Source organism: Zosterops lateralis, assembly GCF_965231275.1.
Source record: "Zosterops lateralis genome assembly, chromosome: 4".
NCBI classification, from domain to species: Eukaryota; Metazoa; Chordata; class Aves; order Passeriformes; family Zosteropidae; genus Zosterops; species Zosterops lateralis.
Window position 1 is genome coordinate 73,317,824 of NC_139765.1, and position 17,146 is coordinate 73,334,969.

The 17,146-nt window shown below is 41.8% G+C and overlaps 1 long non-coding RNA gene across 1 annotated transcript; it reads right to left on the minus strand.

The window, feature by feature from the left end:
- Positions 1-1,107: 1,107 nt before the first annotated feature.
- Positions 1,108-2,213, minus strand: LOC310908870. The gene is made up of 2 exons (XR_014589961.1): positions 1,265-2,213; positions 1,108-1,184 (listed from the first exon to the last, which is right to left on the minus strand). It is a non-coding gene; the product is annotated as an uncharacterized lncRNA (long non-coding RNA).
- Positions 2,214-17,146: the final 14,933 nt, after the last annotated feature.

A 17,146-nucleotide genomic window follows, 5' to 3' on the forward strand; every position in this document is an offset into this window, starting at 1 on the left:
ACAGGTTGATTTTTATGGGAACAGGTTGGTTTTTATGGGAACAGGTTGGTTTTTATGGGAACAGGTTGGTTTTTATGGGAACAGGTTGGTTTCTTTGGGAACAAACCATTCCCTGGATTTTATCTCAGCATTAAAAATCCTGAGATTTTACTCCGTGGGATGAATCAGGAGCAAAACTTCCCAACTCTCAGCTCGAGGCACCATCAAACTCCTCTTATTTAAATATAAATTTAATTCCTTTTGTGATCAAATTTCCCACTGGGTAATTCAGGAATTCTTTGCAAATTCTGAATTTTTCAGCTGTTTTTTCCTCCTCTTTCTGACACTGACACAAAACACAATGAGCTGTTTATTTAAAGAAAAAAAAAAAGAAGAAATAATATAAATTATTCCAGCACTTCCAGTTCAAAGCCAGGTGGGCACCTGCAGCATCCCAAGGTTCAGGGAAATATTAAACCTGGGAACTGTAAATAAATTCTCCTGGAATTAAGATTTCCAGGGATGGAAAATCCAGGATGAAGCACCTGGGAAAAGCTGGAGAACATTTCCCAAAATCATCCCAATGCTCCAAAATTACATTTCCTTTCACCTGAACCAGGAAACCTCTGAAAATCCCTGCAAAATGTGATTTATTTTAATAAAACCTTCTGGAAAATCACAAGGAACTCTCAGCTTTTTAACTCCATCACAACAAAAATAATAAAGAGAGATTTCAATGTCTGTTTACAGAATTAGAAAAATCCATCTCCCAGCAATAATAATGCAAAGGCTTTTTTTAAAAATTAACAATTAAAAGCTGGAGGTTTTCTCAGCAGCACAAACTGTTCCAGAGCTGCCAATTAGTGCCAATTGAATCAGCTCCACGCGGGGTTTGTTAAAGGGTAACAAATTCTGGTTATTCAGAAGCTCAGAATGAGCTGGGGGGGGAGGAAAGTGATTTTAAAATTCAAATTATCCCAGGATTTTATTGCACTTGAGAGAATTCATTTATAAGAATTTGTTATGGATTTTTAAATTAATAATGAATAAATTATTATTATTATTATTATTGAATTTATTTTGGAGTGAGCACTGACGCCATGAGCTGCACCTGATGAATTATTATTATTTTTTTTATTTTATTTTATTTTATTTTTATTTATTTTATTTTATTTTATAGTGAGCACTGATGCCATCAGCTGCACCTGATGAAATACTATTATTATTTTTATTTTATTTTATTTTATTTTTATTTTATAGTGAGCACTGATGCCATCAGCTGCACCTGATGAATTATTATTATTATTATTTATTTATTTTGGAGTGAGCACTGATGCCATGAGTTGCACCTAAATTATTATTATTATTATTATTATTATTATTATTATTATTAATGAATTTAGTTTGGAGTGAGAACTGACGCTGTGAGCTGCATCTCATGAATTATTATTATTATTATTATTATTATTGGCCAATTAGTGCCAATTGAATCAGCTCCACGCGGGGTTTGTTAAAGGGTAACAAATTCTGGTTATTCAGAAGCTCAGAATGAGCTGAGGGGGGAGGAAAGTGGCACTGGGGGGATTTTTAAAATTCAAATTATTTTATTGCAGTTGAGAGAATTCATTTATAAGAATTTGTTATGGATTTTTAAATTAATAATGAATAAATTATTATTATTATTATTATTAAATTTATTTTGGAGTGAGCACTGATGCCATGAGCTGCACCTGATGAATTATTATTATTTTTTTTATTTTATTTATTTTATTTTTATTTTATTTTATTTTATTTTATAGTGAGCACTGATGCCATGACCTGCACCTGATGAATTTTTTATTATTATTATTATTATTATTATTATTATTATTAAATTTATTTTGGAGTGAGCACTGATGCCATGAGCTGCACCTGATGAATTATTATTATTTTTTTTATTTTATTTATTTTATTTTTATTTTATTTTATTTTATAGTGAGCACTGATGCCATGACCTGCACCTGATGAATTTATTATTATTATTATTATTATTAAATTTATTTTGGAGTGAGCACTGATGCCATGACCTGCACCTCATGAATTATTATTATTATTAATAATAATAATAATAATTAATTTATTTTGGAGTGAACACTGATACCATCAGCTGCACCTGATGAATTATTACTATTATTATTATTATTATTATCATTAATGAATTTACCTTGGAGTGAGCACTGATGCCACAAGCTGCACCTCAATTATTGTTATTATTATTATTATTATTATTATTGAATTTATTTTGGAGTGAGCACTGATGCCAAGAGCTGCACCTGATGAATTATTATTATTAATAATAATAATAATGAATTTATTTTGGAGTGAGCACTGATGCCAAGACCTGCACCTGAATTATTATTACTATTATTATTATTATTATTATTATTATTATTATTATTATTATTTATTTTGGAGTGAGCACTGATGCCATGAGCTGCACCTGATGAAATATCAGAAATTTCAAATTTCCTTCAGCAGCTCCATCAGGCTCTGGGAAAAGCTGGACAGATTTGGGACATCAAAAATGCCTCCCTGTTTTCCTCAGGTTTCTTTCCTCATTCACTGATTTTTTCCCAGAGCTGGGAATTATTCCATAAAAATTGGTTAATCCAGGACACCAACACTGAAATTTTGGATCCCAAAAAATCACCTGGAGCTTTTGAGAAATCCCTCCCAGCTGCAGCAGCCAAAGGAGCAAAACTAAAAACCTTCCCCCTCCTTTTGTTCTCCTTTAACCTCCTCCCGAAATTCCACCTCAGACGTTGCTGGGAGCAGCTGATGCTGAGACTAAAAATATTCTCCATTCTTCTCCTCTGCCACCTGCGTCAGCTCCACACACCTCCTGCTCCTAAATCCCAAAATTTCCATCCCAGAAAACGCCCTGAGCAGCCTCTGGATGCAGCAAAAGGAGGAATTTAACTCAAGGTGGTTTCTCCAAGATGAAATTTAGACATTTCAAAGGGATTTTTACACAATATTTGATGTTTATTTTAACCTCAACTGCCTTTTTTCCTCCTGAGGCTGCTCATTCCAAGCCCTGGAGTCTCACACCTCAGCTGGAACTCACACAAACACCCTCCTGCTCCTAATTCCCAAAATTTCCATCCCAGAAAACACCTTTAGCAGCCTCTGGATGCACCAAAGGGAGGAATTTAACTCAAGGTGGTTTCTCCAAGATGAAATTTAGACATTTCAAAGGGATTTTCACACAATATCAGGAGTTTATTTTAGGCTGAACTCCCTCTTTTCCTGCCCAGGCTGCTCATTGCAAGCCCTGGAGTCTCACACAACCAACCTCCTGCTCCTAATTCCCAAAATTTCCATCCCAGAAAATGTCCTGAGCAACCTCTGGATGCACCAAAGGAAGAAATTTAACTCAGGGTGGTTCCTTTGGATGCACCAAAGGGAGGGATTTAACTCAGGGTGGTTTCTCCAAGATGAAATCTAGACGTTTCAAAGGGATTTTCACACAATATCGAATATTCTTTTCCTTCCCAGGCTGCTCATTCCAAGCCCTGGAGTCTCACACAAACACCTCCTGCTCCTAATTCCCAAAATTTCCATCCCAGAAAACACATTTAGCAGCCTCTGGATGCACCAAAGGGAGGGATTTAACTCAAGGTGGTTTCTCCAAGATGAAATTTAGACATTTCAAAGGGATTTTCACACAATATCAGGAGTTTATTTTAGGCTGAACTCCCTCTTTTCCTCCCCAGGCTGCTCATTGCAAGCCCTGGAGTCTCACACCTCACCTGGACTCACAAACAGCCCCCAGGATTTTTATTTCCAGGCTGGATCTCATTTCTCAGGCTGTTTTTGTGTCTCTCTGTCATTCCTCACTCCCATTTTGGGACCCACATTTCCCCTTTCCACACAAGGATTTACCCCAAGGAGGAGGAAGATTTTTCCCTGCCATGACTCAAGTTCTGCTCTCGGACCTTTGGCTTTGAATCAGCAAAAAAATTGAAATAGAAAAGGAATCAGTCAGCAAAACTGAAATGGAAAATAAATCCTTGAATTACAGAATGGTTTGGGCTGGAAGAGACGTTCAGGATCATCCCCAAGCTCACCCTAAATATCTCTTTATTCCAAATACTGGAGAAAGAAATATTTTGGTTTTGTACTTTATCATTCAACATTTTGAGAATTCCATTCCTTAATTTAATTTAAAACCCAAAATGGAGAAATGTGTTTAAATCTTCCTGTCACACCTGAGCTACCCCGGCTCCTTCTTTCCTTTTTGAGCCCCATCTCCTCCTCTCAAATCAATCAAATCATTCCACAATCCACCAGCCAGAGGTAAAAACAAAACCTGAGAGGTCAAAGGCAGAACCCAAAGCTGGAATTCCTCTCCCCTGGATCATTTTTCATCCACCAGCTCAGGGGCCAAAACATCTATGAACATTTAACTGCCTGGAAATTCTGTTTTCTGCCCCTCTGGGAAAGCTCCAGCACAAAAAAAATCTTTGTTTGTTTGTGTAATTCTGTAATTCTGACAAAGGGCAGCTCGGCCATTCCCAGTCCAAGGTTCCCTCCTGATCTCGAGTTTTACAGCCTTTATTTCCCTTTCTCTTTTTCATCTTTCCACTCCTCAGCCCCAAAGGTTGAAGGATTGATCAACCTGCTAAAATTAACCCGGATCTATTAAAGGATTTCACCTCCCCCGGGAAGGTTTTCCTGCTCATTCCCTGAAAATTCAGCCCCGGGGAAAGGAGCATTTATCACCTGGCACAAGGGATGGTTCAGGGTTAGAAAGGGAAAAACGGAGAGAGAAAAAATATAATCCTTAATGGAAGCAAAATTCACTCATCCCTCTGCCGCAAACTGAAAAAAATAAAATACCCAGCAGGTTGTTTTGGCCAAGGAAAAAATCCTGAGCTTGCTATGAGCTTGTGCTGCCCCAGAGAAGGAAAAATCCTCCAAATTTATTATTTCCCAGTGCCACAGATCCCACAAAAAAAACCCCAAGGAAAAAATCCTGAGCCTGATCCTCTGCTCAGAGCTTGTGGTGCCCTGGAGAAGGAAAAATCCTCCAAAATTTATTATTTCCTGGTGCCACAGATCCCACAAAAAAAGCCCAAGGAAAAAATCCTGAGCCTGATCCTCTCCTGTAGAGAAAGGGAGTTTGTGCTCTCCTAGAGAAGGAAAAATCCTCCAAAATTTATCATTTCCTTGTCCCACAGATCCCACAAAGAACCCAGCAGGTTGTTTTGGCCCAGGAAAAAATCCTGACCCTGCTCAGAGCTTGTGGTGCCCTAAAGAAGGAAAAATCCTCCAAAATTTATTATTTGCTGGTGCCACAGATCCCACAAAAAAAAAACCCAAGGAAAAAAATCCTGACCCTGATCCTCTCCTGTTGAGAAAAGGAGTTTGTGCTGCCCCAGAGAAGGAAAAATCCTCCAAAATTTATCATTTCCCAGTGCCACAGATCCCACAAAAAACCTCCAAGGAAAAAAATCCTGACCTTGATCCTCTCCTGTTGAGAAAAGGAGTTTGTGCTCCCCTGGAGAAGGAAAAATCCTCCAAAATTTATTATTTCCTGGTGCCACAGATCCCACAGAAAAAGCCCAAGGAAAAAAATCCTAACCCTGATCCTCTCCTGTAGAGAAAGGGAGTTTGTGCTCTCCTAGAGAAGGAAAAATCCTCCAAATTTATTATTTCCTGGTGCCACAGATCCCACAAAAAAAAACCCAAGGAAAAAAATCCTGACCCTGATCCTCTCCTGTTGAGAAAAGGAGTTTGTGCTCTCCTGGAGAAGGAAAAATCCTCCAAAATTTATCATTTCCCAGGGCCACAAAAGCAAATATAACTGGGAATTTCCATGGGAGCAGCCAGACTTTGATGGCAGCGAAACGTGCTGGGGAACAAGGTCAGAGTCAGCGTTTAGAGGAGCCACAGGAGAGTTTTTACATTTCTGAGCACAAAAAACCCTCACCAAGATCAGCCCCGGTGAGCAGCAGGAATTTCTGGGGATGGAATTCCCTCCACCCCGGGGAATTTCACAGGAGGGGTTGTTTTTTTATTTTTTTTTTTTTTATTATTTTATTTTTTTTAATGAGGGTTTAGAGCTGTTATAAAGTTGGCTTTTCCCAAATATTAATATAAATATTATGTGTATAATTGTACAGTGTTATGTTTTATTAATAGAGTTTAGAAAGGAGACGGAGGTATATTTTTTCTCCTTTTTTTCTTTTTTTTTTCTTCTTTTTTCAGGAGGGTTTAGAGCTGTTATAAAGTTGTCTTTTCCCAAATATTAATATAAATATTATATGTATAATTGTACTGGGTTATGTTTTATTAATAGAGTTTAGAAAGGTGATGGAGATATTTTTTTTCTCCTTTTTTTTTTTTTTTTTAAGAGGGTTTAGAGCTGTTATAAAGTTGGCTTTTCCCAAATATTAATATAAATATTATGTGTATAATTGTACCGTGTTATGTTTTACTAATAGAGTTTAGAAAGGTGATGGAGGTATTTTTTTTCTCTTTTTTTTAATGTATTTTCTTTTTTCAGGAGGGTTTAGAGCTGTTAGAGTTGCATGTCATATACAGTTGGCTTTTCCCAAATATTAATATAAATATTATGTGTGTAATTGTACTGGGTTATGTTTTATTAATAGAGTTTAGAAAGGTGATAAAAGTATATTATTTTCCTCTTTTTTTTTAATGTATTTTCTTTTTTCAGGAGGGTTTAGAGCTGTTATAAAGTTGTCTTTTCCCAAATATTAATATAAATATTATGTGTATAATTGTACTGGGTTATGTTTTATTAATAGAGTTTAGAAAGGTGATGGAGGTTTATTTTTTTCTCTTTTTTTTTTCTTTTTTTTCAGGAGGGTTTAGAGCTGTTATAAAGTTGTCTTTTCCCAAATATTAATATAAATATTATGTGTGTAATTGTACTGTGTTATGTTTTATTAATAGAGTTTAGAAAGGTGATGGAGGTTTATTTTTTTCTCCTTTTTTTTTTCTTTTTCTTTTTTTTTTTTCAAGAGGGTTTAGAGCTGTTATAAAGTTGTCTTTTCCCAAATATTAATATAAATATTATGTGTGTAATTGTACTGTGTTATGTTTTATTAATAGAGTTTAGAAAGGTGATAAAAGTATATATTTTTCTCTTTTTTTAATGTATTTTCTTTTTTCAGGAGGTTTTAGAGCTGTTATAAAGTTGTCTTTTCCCAAATATTAATATAAATATTATATGTATAATTGTACCGTGTTATGTTTTATTAATAGAGTTTAGAAAGGTGATAAAAGTATATTTTTTTGATTATAACAAAGGCTTAAGAGCAAAAAAAAAAGGTTTTTTTTTTGGTTTTTTTTTTCCTCTTTTCTTTGTAACATCTAAAGTGACCAAGCCAGAGGTTATGGGGAGATGAGTCACCTTGTAACCCTGCAGAAAAAACTCCTAATTTTCTGTTTTCTTATCCAAAATGAAAAGAACCAGAAAAACCTCAGGAGGAAATTTATGATCCCAGACAGAGAGTGGAGCCACCCACAAACAAATCTATCAGATAAAATGATCGAGGGACACTTAAAACAGATTTAAAAACTCAAAAAAGAACTTTTGAATCATTTATTAAGATCTTTTGAATACTCAAAGACAGAACTCCGAGAGGGTGAAGGGGTGAAAAATTCACCTTTCTATCTCCTAACTGTCTATTTTTGATTTTTATTAAATTCATAAATTATTTCTAAGAGAATGAAACTCATTTTTTTCCCCAGAGCTGAGTGGGGTGACACGAGGGGCTGTGGCACCTTCACAGGGTGACAAAAACCCACGGAATGAATCAAATTAATCAAATTAATTAAATGAATCAAATCAATTCCTTCCCAACACCCCCAAAAAAATCAAATTTAATCAAGGCAAGGAGCACAAGGAAACAGCTGGGAGGATGAACAGGCTGCTGGGTTTGCTGTAGAGTGGTTGGGATAGGGGGAAAAATAAAAATAATAATAATAATAATTTAAAAATCACCTTTTGGTTTGTAGGTTGCTGTTTGTTCAGTAGAAAACTCAGCAGTTGTTGGGGTTTGACCTTCCCAAGTGGGGTGGAAGAAGTCCCAGAGTCACTGAATTAAGAGTTGAATCTGATTAAATTTAACTTTTTCTTGTGGTTTAAAGGTCCTTTCTGACCCAACCCATCCCACGATTCTTCTCTCAGCTGAAAAAAGGGGCACAGAGCTGTCATTTCATAATTTAATTTAATAATCATGGCCTGAATCTGATGAAATTTAACTTTTTCTTGTGGCTGAGGGTCAGAACTGGATGGTTTTTAAGGTTCCTTCCAACCCACCCTGTGGTTCTTCTCTCAGCTGAAGAAAAAGGCACAGAGTTGTCACTTCACAATCATTAAATCAACACTTAAATCTGATTAAAATTAACTTTTTCTTGTGACAAGAGTCAGAATTCGATGGGCTTTAAGGTCCCTCCCAACCCAACCCACGATTCTTCCCTCAGCTGAAGAATTAAATCAATAAAATCCAAGTTTTTCCTGTGGCTGAGGGTCAGAACTGGATGGGCTTTGAGATCCCTTCCAACCCAACACACAATTCTTCCCTCAGCTGAAGAATTACATCAATAAAATCCAAGTTTTTCTTGTGGCTGAGGGTCAGAACTGGGAGGGCTTCAAGGTCCCTCCCAACTCAACCCACAATTCTTCTCTTGGTTGGAGAATTAAATCAATAAAATCCAAGTTTTTCTTGTGGCTGAGGGTCAGAACTGGATGGTTTTTAAGGTCCCTTCCAACCCAACCCACGATTCTTCTCCCAGCTGAAGAAAAGGGCCCAGAGTTGTGATGACAAGGCTGGGATTGCCCAGTTAATCAGTCTGAGAGTTTTAATTAAGATTCTTTTCTCATTAATAACAAGATTCCCACAAATCCTGAGATTCTCAGCTGCTGGAACCTGGGAATGTTCTGAGAATTAACACATCAGCATCCACCACCCCCAGAGCTGGTGAGTGATCACCTCATCACCAAAACATCATAAAACCCCAAACCAGCAGCCCCTAAAGCTGCCGAGTGATCACCTCATCATCAAAACACCATCAAAACCCCAAACCAGCAGCCCCTAAAGCTGGGGAGTGATCACCTCATCATCAAAACATCACTGAACCCCAAACCAGCAGCCCCTAAAGCTGGGGAGTGATCACCTCATCACCAAAACATCATAAAACCCCAAACCAGCAGCCCCTAAAGCTGGGGAGTGATCACCTCATCATCAAAACATCACTGAACCCCAAACCAGCAGCCCCTAAAGCTGGGGAGTGATCACCTCATCACCAAAACATCACTAAACCCCAAACCAGCAGCCCCTAAAGCTGAATGAGTGATCACTTCATCATAAAAACATCATAAACCCCAAACCAGCAGCCCCTAAAGCTGAATGAGTGATCACTTCATCATAAAAACACCATAAAACCCCAAAACCAGCAGCCACCACCCCCTAAATTTGATCAGCAATCATCTCATCATCAAAACACTATTAAAATCCCAAAGTGGAGCTGACTCAGGGCCTGACTCACACCTGGAGCTGTTCCTCAGCTTTTGGGTTCACCCCAAATCCTGGAGGGGCTTTTCCAGCTCCCTCTGCATTCCCAGCTCTGCCCTGACCCCAAAAGTCAAAAAAAAAGAGGGTCAGGAGAAGATCTGGAATCTTTATCCCACACCTCAGGCATGGAGACACCTGTAAAAGTCCAATTTCACCCCAGCAATGAGGAATTCCAGCAAGAATCCAAAGGGAACAACAATTCCAGGGATTTTTTTTTTTTCAAGAAAAACCTTTTTATCCCACACCTCAAACACAGAGTCACCTGTAAAAGTCCAATTTTACCTCAGCAATGAAGAATTCCAGCAAGAATCCAAAGGGAACAACAATTCCAGGGATTTTTCCCCCAAGAAAAACTTTCTATCCCACACATCAGGCACAGAGTCACCTGTAAAAGTCCAATTTCACCCCAGCAATGAGGAATTCCAGAATTTCCAGCAAGAATCCAAAGGGAACAACAATTCTAGGGATTTTTTCCCCCAAGAAAAACTTTTTATCCCACACATCAGACACAGAATCACCTGTAAAAGTCCAATTTCACCTCAGCAATGAGGAATTCCAGCAAGAATCCAAAGGGAAATGAAAATTCCAGGGATTTTTCCCCGAGATTTGACCTCTGCAGGTGGCAGAGGAAAGCCCAGCACCATCTCTAATGTGTGCATATAAATTTATATAAAAATATATCATCTACCCCAGTTATCACTTCCTATTTTACACCCCATGAAGGTGTAATTTTTTTTTTTTATTTTTACTCTACGAAGGTAAAATACAAATGAGAATATCTAAAGGCACAGAGAGAGAAATAAAATGCTGAAGTGACAGAGAAGAAGGTTTAAAATGAGAGTGGCAGTAGAGAGGAAAAGTCACTGCAGTTTTCTGGGAACTCTTTTTTGTCTCAGAAGTGCAAAAAAAATCCCAATTCAGTGGCACTTGAGGATGGGTGTGAGGATTGCAAGGGAAGGAAAAAAAAATAAACCCAAGAAAAATATATCTCTATAAAGCAGACAAGAAAAAAATGCAGAGATTTTGTTTCTGCCAAAGACTCTTAAAAATCAAACAAAAATTCCACTACAAATTTCGTCTGTTTTAATTAGACTTTTACCTCTATTTCAGCAAAGTTCTGCTGGATCTGATTAAAAAAAATATCTTATTTTTATCCTAAACCTCATTTCACCAGATGCTTCAGCCCAATTTTACAGCCACAACCTGAGGGACAATTTGGCAGCTCCAAAATCCGAGTTTTATTTCAGTAACACGAGGATATTGAAGATTATTTCTTTCCAAAACTCCTCCTGAGGATGAGAGGACCTGGACTGTGCTCTCTAAAAAACAGGGATGGGATCAGGATATCAAAGGGAAAAGATTCCAAACATGGGACGGGAGCCAGAAAAAAAAAAAAAAAATTCCTTTATTGAGCAATAAAATCCCCCAGGAGGGATTTTTGGGGGATGAAAAAAACCTCAATCCTTGTGCTTCTTCCAAGGAGAAAGTTCAGGGAAGGAAATCACATTTATGGAGACAAAACCCCTCACCCTGAGCCTTCCTAAGGGAGAGGGAATTTTAGAGAAACCCCAAACGGGGTGGAAGTCCAGCAGTAGAGGAGTTTAGGTCTTCACCCCAAAGTTTCATGAGGTAGAAAGGAAATTTTAGAGCAATCCCAAAAGAGGATAAAAGTCCAGCAGAAAGGGAGGTGAGGTCTTCATCCCAAACAAAGTTTAATGAGGTAGAAATTTTAGGGTAATCCCAAAAGAGGGTGGAAGCCCATTAGCAAGGGAGGGAAAATCTTCACCCCAAACTTTCATGGGGTGGAAGGGAAATTTTAGGATAACCCCAAAAGAGGGTGGAAGTTCAGCAGTAGAGGAGGTGAGATCTTCACCCCAAAGTTTCATGAGGTGGAAAAGAAAATTTAGGGCAATCCCAAATGGGGTGGAAGTCCAGCAGTACGGGAGGTAAAATCATCACCCCAAAGTTTCATGAGGTGGAAATGAAGTTTTAGGGCAACCCCAGAAGAAGGTGAGGTCCAGCAGTAGGGGAGTTTAGGTCTTCACCCCAAACAAAGTTTCATGGAGTGAAAAGGAAATTTTAGACCAACCCGAAAAGAAGCTGGAAGTCCATCAGTAGGGGAGGTGAGGTGCTCACCCCAAAGTTTAATGGGGTGAGAGGCTCCCTTAGGACAGGGACACTTATTTCCCTACACTCCCCTAAAAGTTTCACCAGGGGACAACTCCTTCTCCTGATGTTTCCAACAGGAAGGATGCCAGGCGCTAAAACACCAGGAAAATGTGATTTATTTCCCTAAAACCCCCTGCCCCAGGGAGGATCTGTGCCCACCTGAGGAGAGGGAGACCCACCAGGATCCCCACACAGCTTTGGGGTGCAGCTGTGGGGTCACAGCCAGGCTGGGACACCCCAAAATCCACCCTGACACAGCCACAGCAGCCAGGCAAGGGCACACCCAGCCCTGCCCCGAGTGCCAACATCCCCAAGGGCTCCTGGGATAAGGGTTTATCTTATCCACAATTCCCAGATAAGCCTGGGGAGCCTGAACCTGCTGTGAACCCACACACACCCCGGAGAGCACACACTGCACTTCCCACAGGCACCTCGGGGTGCAGGAATGGGGTGGAAACACACCCAGGGTCACCTAAGGGTGTGGGGATGGGGTGTAAAGGCACCCAGTGTCACCTAAAGGTGAGGGAATTGGGTGTAAACATACCCAGTGTCACCTCAGGGTGTGGGGATGGGGTGTAAAGGCACCCAGTGTCACCTAAGGGTGATAGGACAGGGTGAAAAGGCACCCAGTGTCACCTAAGGGTGATAGGACAGGGTGAAAAGGCACCCAGTGTCACCTGGGGGTGAGGAAATGGGGTGAAAAGACACCCAGTGTAACCTCAGGGTGATAGGACAGGGTGAAAAGACACCAAATGTCACCTGATGGTGAGGGAATAGGGTATAAACACAGCCAGTGTCACCTCAGGGTACAGGAACAGGGTGTAAAGGCACCCAGTGTAACCTCAGGGTGAGGGAATGGGGTGTAAAGGCACCCAGTGGCACCTGGGGGTGCAGGAATTGGGTGTAAAGGCACTCAGTGTCACCTAAAGGTGAGGGAATGGGTGGGGATGTTTAGGAATAGGGATCCCAAACATACCCAGTGTCACCTCAGGGTGAGGAAATGGGGTGTAAAGGCACCCAGTGTCATCCAGAGGGGCAAAGGCACCCACGCAGTGTCACCCCACACGTCCCCACCACGGGGACACACACGGCGGGGCACAAGGCGAGGCGCAGACAGACCCCTCAGACACGGCACAACCCATCCCATCCCCAAACCGCAGGCACAGCCCCAGAGCTCCCCCGCGGGGTCACCGACACCCCGGGGAATGTCCCGCACCCCGAGCCGGGCCTGCCCGCCGCATCCCGGTGTCCACCGAGGCTCTGTGCCCGCGGGGATGTCCCGAACACAGCGGCTCCCGGTGCGGCCCCCGTTACCTTCTTGACGGTGCGCGGCGCCTCGGTGACGGAGCCGTCGGGGCTCACCAGCGCCTCGGCCGCGGCGCCCCCGCCGCCGCTGCTGCTGTCGCCGCCGTCGCGGTGCCGGTGCTGAGGGTGGTGCGGGTCGCTCCTCTTCATGGCCGAAGCCTGCGGCACCTTGGCGGCGGCCGAGGACAGCCCGGGGGCCGAGGACAGCCCTGCGGCGGCCGAGGACAGCCCGGGGCAGGCGCTGCCCGGAGGCCGCTCGGCGGAGGGGGCCGGGGCCGCCTCACGCTCGGCGCCCGGCACGGGGCAGGCGGGCGCCGCCGCCACGCCGTGCCCCGCTGCGTGAGCGCCCACAGGCTCGCACGGCTTGTCCATGGGGCCGCCGAGCTCTTTCAGCTCCACGGCGGGCGCGGCTACCGCCACCTGCACCGACATCGCCGCCGAACTGCTCCGGCTTCTCCTTCTCCTCCGGCTCCGGTTCCCTCTGGGCCGCCGGCCCCGCCCCGCTCCGCCCCGCCGCAATGCACGCTGGGACATGTAGTCCTCCCGCCCGCGCTCCGCCCCGTGCCGACTACAGATCCCGGCATTCCCTGCGGCGCGACGCCGCGCCCCCCGCTTTCTCGCGGGGAGACGCGGGGGATGATGGGAGTTGTAGTCCGCGCTCTGTGAAGGGGTTTGGTGGGGTTTTTCAGGTTTTGGTGAATTTTTAGTGTTTTTAGACGCCGGGAGCGGAATGGAAGAATCGCTGAGGTTGTAAAAGACTTTCAGGACCAGAGAGAGTGTGCCTGATCCCCACCTTAAGTTACCAGCCCAGAGCACTGAGTGCCACATCCAGGCCTTCCTTGGACACCTCCGGGGATGGGGATCCCAAACCTCCCTGGGCAGTTCCAAGACCTGACCACCTTTTCCATGGAGAAATTTCCCTAAAATCCCATCTAAACCTCCCCTGGCCCAGCCTGAGGCCGCTCCCTCTCCTCCTGTCCCTGTTCCCTGGGATAAGATCCTAAATCCCCCCCGGCTGTCCCCTCCTGGCAGGGACTTGTGCAGAGCCACAAGGTCCCCCCTGAGCCTCCTTTTCTCCAGGCTGAGCCCCTTCCCAGCTCCCTCAGCCCCTCCCGGGGCTCCAGACCCTTCCCCAGCTCCCTCAGCCCCTCCCGGGGCTCCAGACCCTTCCCCAGCTCCCTCGGCCCCTCCCGGGGCTCCAGACCCTTCCCCAGCTCCCTCGGCCCCTCCCGGGGCTCCAGACCCTTCCCCAGCTCCCTCGGCCCCTCCCGGGGCTCCAGACCCTTCCCCAGCTCCCTCGGCCCCTCCCGGGGCTCCAGACCCTTCCCTGGACATTCTCCAGCCCCTCAAGGTCTTTCCTGAATTGAGGAGCTCAGAAGTGACCCCAGGATTCCAGGTGGTCCCTCAGCAGGATTTTTAGCTGATTTTTGGGTGATTATTGCACAATTTTTGGATGATTTTTAGGTGATTTTTGGACATTTTTTGGTGATTTTTGGACAATTTTTTGGATGATTTTTGGATTATTTTTGGGTGATTTTTAGACAATTTTTGGATGATTTTTGGCCGATCTTTGGACAATTTTTGGGTGATTTTTGGATGACTTTAAATGATTTTTGGACGATTTTTTTGAGGATTTTTGGACAATTTTTGGGTTGTTTTTGGACAACTTTGGGGTGATTTTTGGGCGATTTTTGGGTGATTTTTGGACGATTTTGGGACAATTTTTTGATGTGTGACCCTCTGTGCTTCGCTCCCCTGCACCTCTCATGGCAATTTTGGAGATTTTTTTGAATCTTGGAGCTTTTCCCAAAGGATATTTCAGAGAAATTTGCTGAATTTTGGCATTTTTTTCTGTGTTTTCTTCCTTAAAATTTTTCTCTCTCTGCACCAAACCAAGTTGGGTTTTTTTTTTTTGGGAGGGGATGTGGTTCTCAGCACATCTCCTGCCCCTTCCAAAATTAAAATATTTTGGGGTTTTTTTTGGTTCAAAATGGCAAATCTTTTAGGAATAGTTTGGTTAGAACTGGGTTTTTAACTGAGAAAGCCACAAAATAAAATATATAGAAAGAAAAAAAAGTCTAAAAAGAAAGGGAGATCAAAATAAATATTTTGTTTCATTTTAGACAATCCAGCTTTGACTCTGCAGCAGGATCAACCAAAAAAAAAAAAAACCAAAAAAACCCAAAAAACTCCAAACCACTGGAAAAAAATATAATTTTCACTGACAAATTCCACTTAAATTTCAGGGTCTGCTTTGCAGGGTGACCAAAATAAGGATAAATCAAAATAAAAAAGGGATTATTTTTTTCAAAAAATGGCTTTTTTTCCCCCAAAAAAGTGAATGCCTCAGTGAGACCCCACCCAGAAACCCCCAAAATTTTGGGCAGCCCCAAATTTGGGGGGATATTTTAATATTTTAACCCCGTGGTGCCACCTGCTGGCAAAGGGCCCCTCCCAGAGCTCCCAGTTTGTCCCCAAAACTGCCCAAGTTGTCCCCAAACTGTCCCCAAATTGTCCCCAAGGCGGCCGAGGGCGTTTCCAGCTCCCTCCTGCAGGTGGAACTGGGGTTCAAACCACTTTAAATCAGTTTTTAAGGTGATTTAAAGAGTTTGAAACACTTTAAAGCAGCTTTTAAGGTGATCTAAAGCAGTTTGAAACACTTTAAATCAGGTTTTAAGGCGTTTTAAAGGATTTGAAACACTTTAAATCAGTTTTAAAGGTGATTTGAAGGGTTCAAAGCAATTTAAATCAGTTTTTAAGGTGATTTAAAGGGTTTGAAACACTTTAAAGCAGTTTTAAGGTGATTTGAAGTGGTTTGAAACAGTTTTTAAGGTGATTTAAAGGGTTTGAAACACTTTAAAGCAGTTTTTAAGGTGATTTAAAGTGGGTTGAAAGTTTCAAGCAGTTTTAAGGTGACTTAAAGGGTTTGAAACACTTTAAAGCAGTTTTAAGGTGATTTAAAGTGGCTTGAAACACTTGAAAACAGTTTTTAAGGTAATTTTAAGTGGTTTGAAACACTTTAAAGCAGTTTTAAGGTAATTTTAAGTGGTTTGAAACACTTTAAATCAGTTTTTAAGGTAATTTGAAGGGTTTGAAACACTTCCAAGCAGTTTTAAGGTGATCTAAAGTGGCTTGAAACACTTTAAAGCAGTTTTTAAGATGATTTAAAGAGGTTTGAAACACTTTAAAGCATTTTAAGGTGATTTAAAGCAGTTTAAAACACTTCGAATCAGTTTTTAAGGTGTTTTAAAGGCTTTGAAACACTAAATCAGTTTTTAAGGCGTTTTAAAGTGGCTTGAAACACTTTCAAACTGTTTTTAAGTCTATTTAAGCAGTTTGAAACACTTTAAAGCAGTTTTTAAAGGAGAGTTTTTAGGAGAAAGGACAACTCCCACCCCCAAAATGAAATGTTTTCCCACCCGGATCCCTCCCCAAAAGAGCCCAGAGCAGCCACTGGGATTGAAAATCTGTAAATTTAATACTGATACAGGAGGATTTGTTTTTTTTCTTTTCCTTTACACAGCAAAAATGAACCCGTGGAAGTCGCTGGGATAGCAAAAATAAAATAAAAATTAAAAAAAAAAAAGCCAAGAGCCTACCAGGACTTAATAAAAAACCAGGGAAAATCCAAACAACCAGCAGGGACTGACTGGAGCCCTCCTGTCTCAGGGCTCTGCTGGGTTTGCTGTGATTTGATTTTTTTTTTAATTTTATTTTTTATCCTAAAAAAATAATAAAAAAAGCTTTGCTCTGTGGGTTGCTGACCCTGATCCACCTGGAGCACCCCGAGGTTTTTTTGGGAGAGTTTTATTTTGTGCTCAGGAGGTGTTTCCCATCCCATTTCCCTGGTGCTGCCACCCCACTGACCCTGATTTGGGGATCTCTGGGGAGCTGGAAGGCACTTTTGGAGGGGCTCTGAACCCAAAATTAGGGGCAGGCACCACCATGTTCCCATCACGATACAAACAGTAAAAAAAATTTCTTAAAAAAGCAGAAAAATGAAAAAATAAATTCGCTATTGGCACAAAGTGGGGGGTGAGCTCTACGTACCTCTAGCTGTGGGTGGGGCAGAGCTGCTGCCCCCAAAAAAATCTACCCTGATCTAG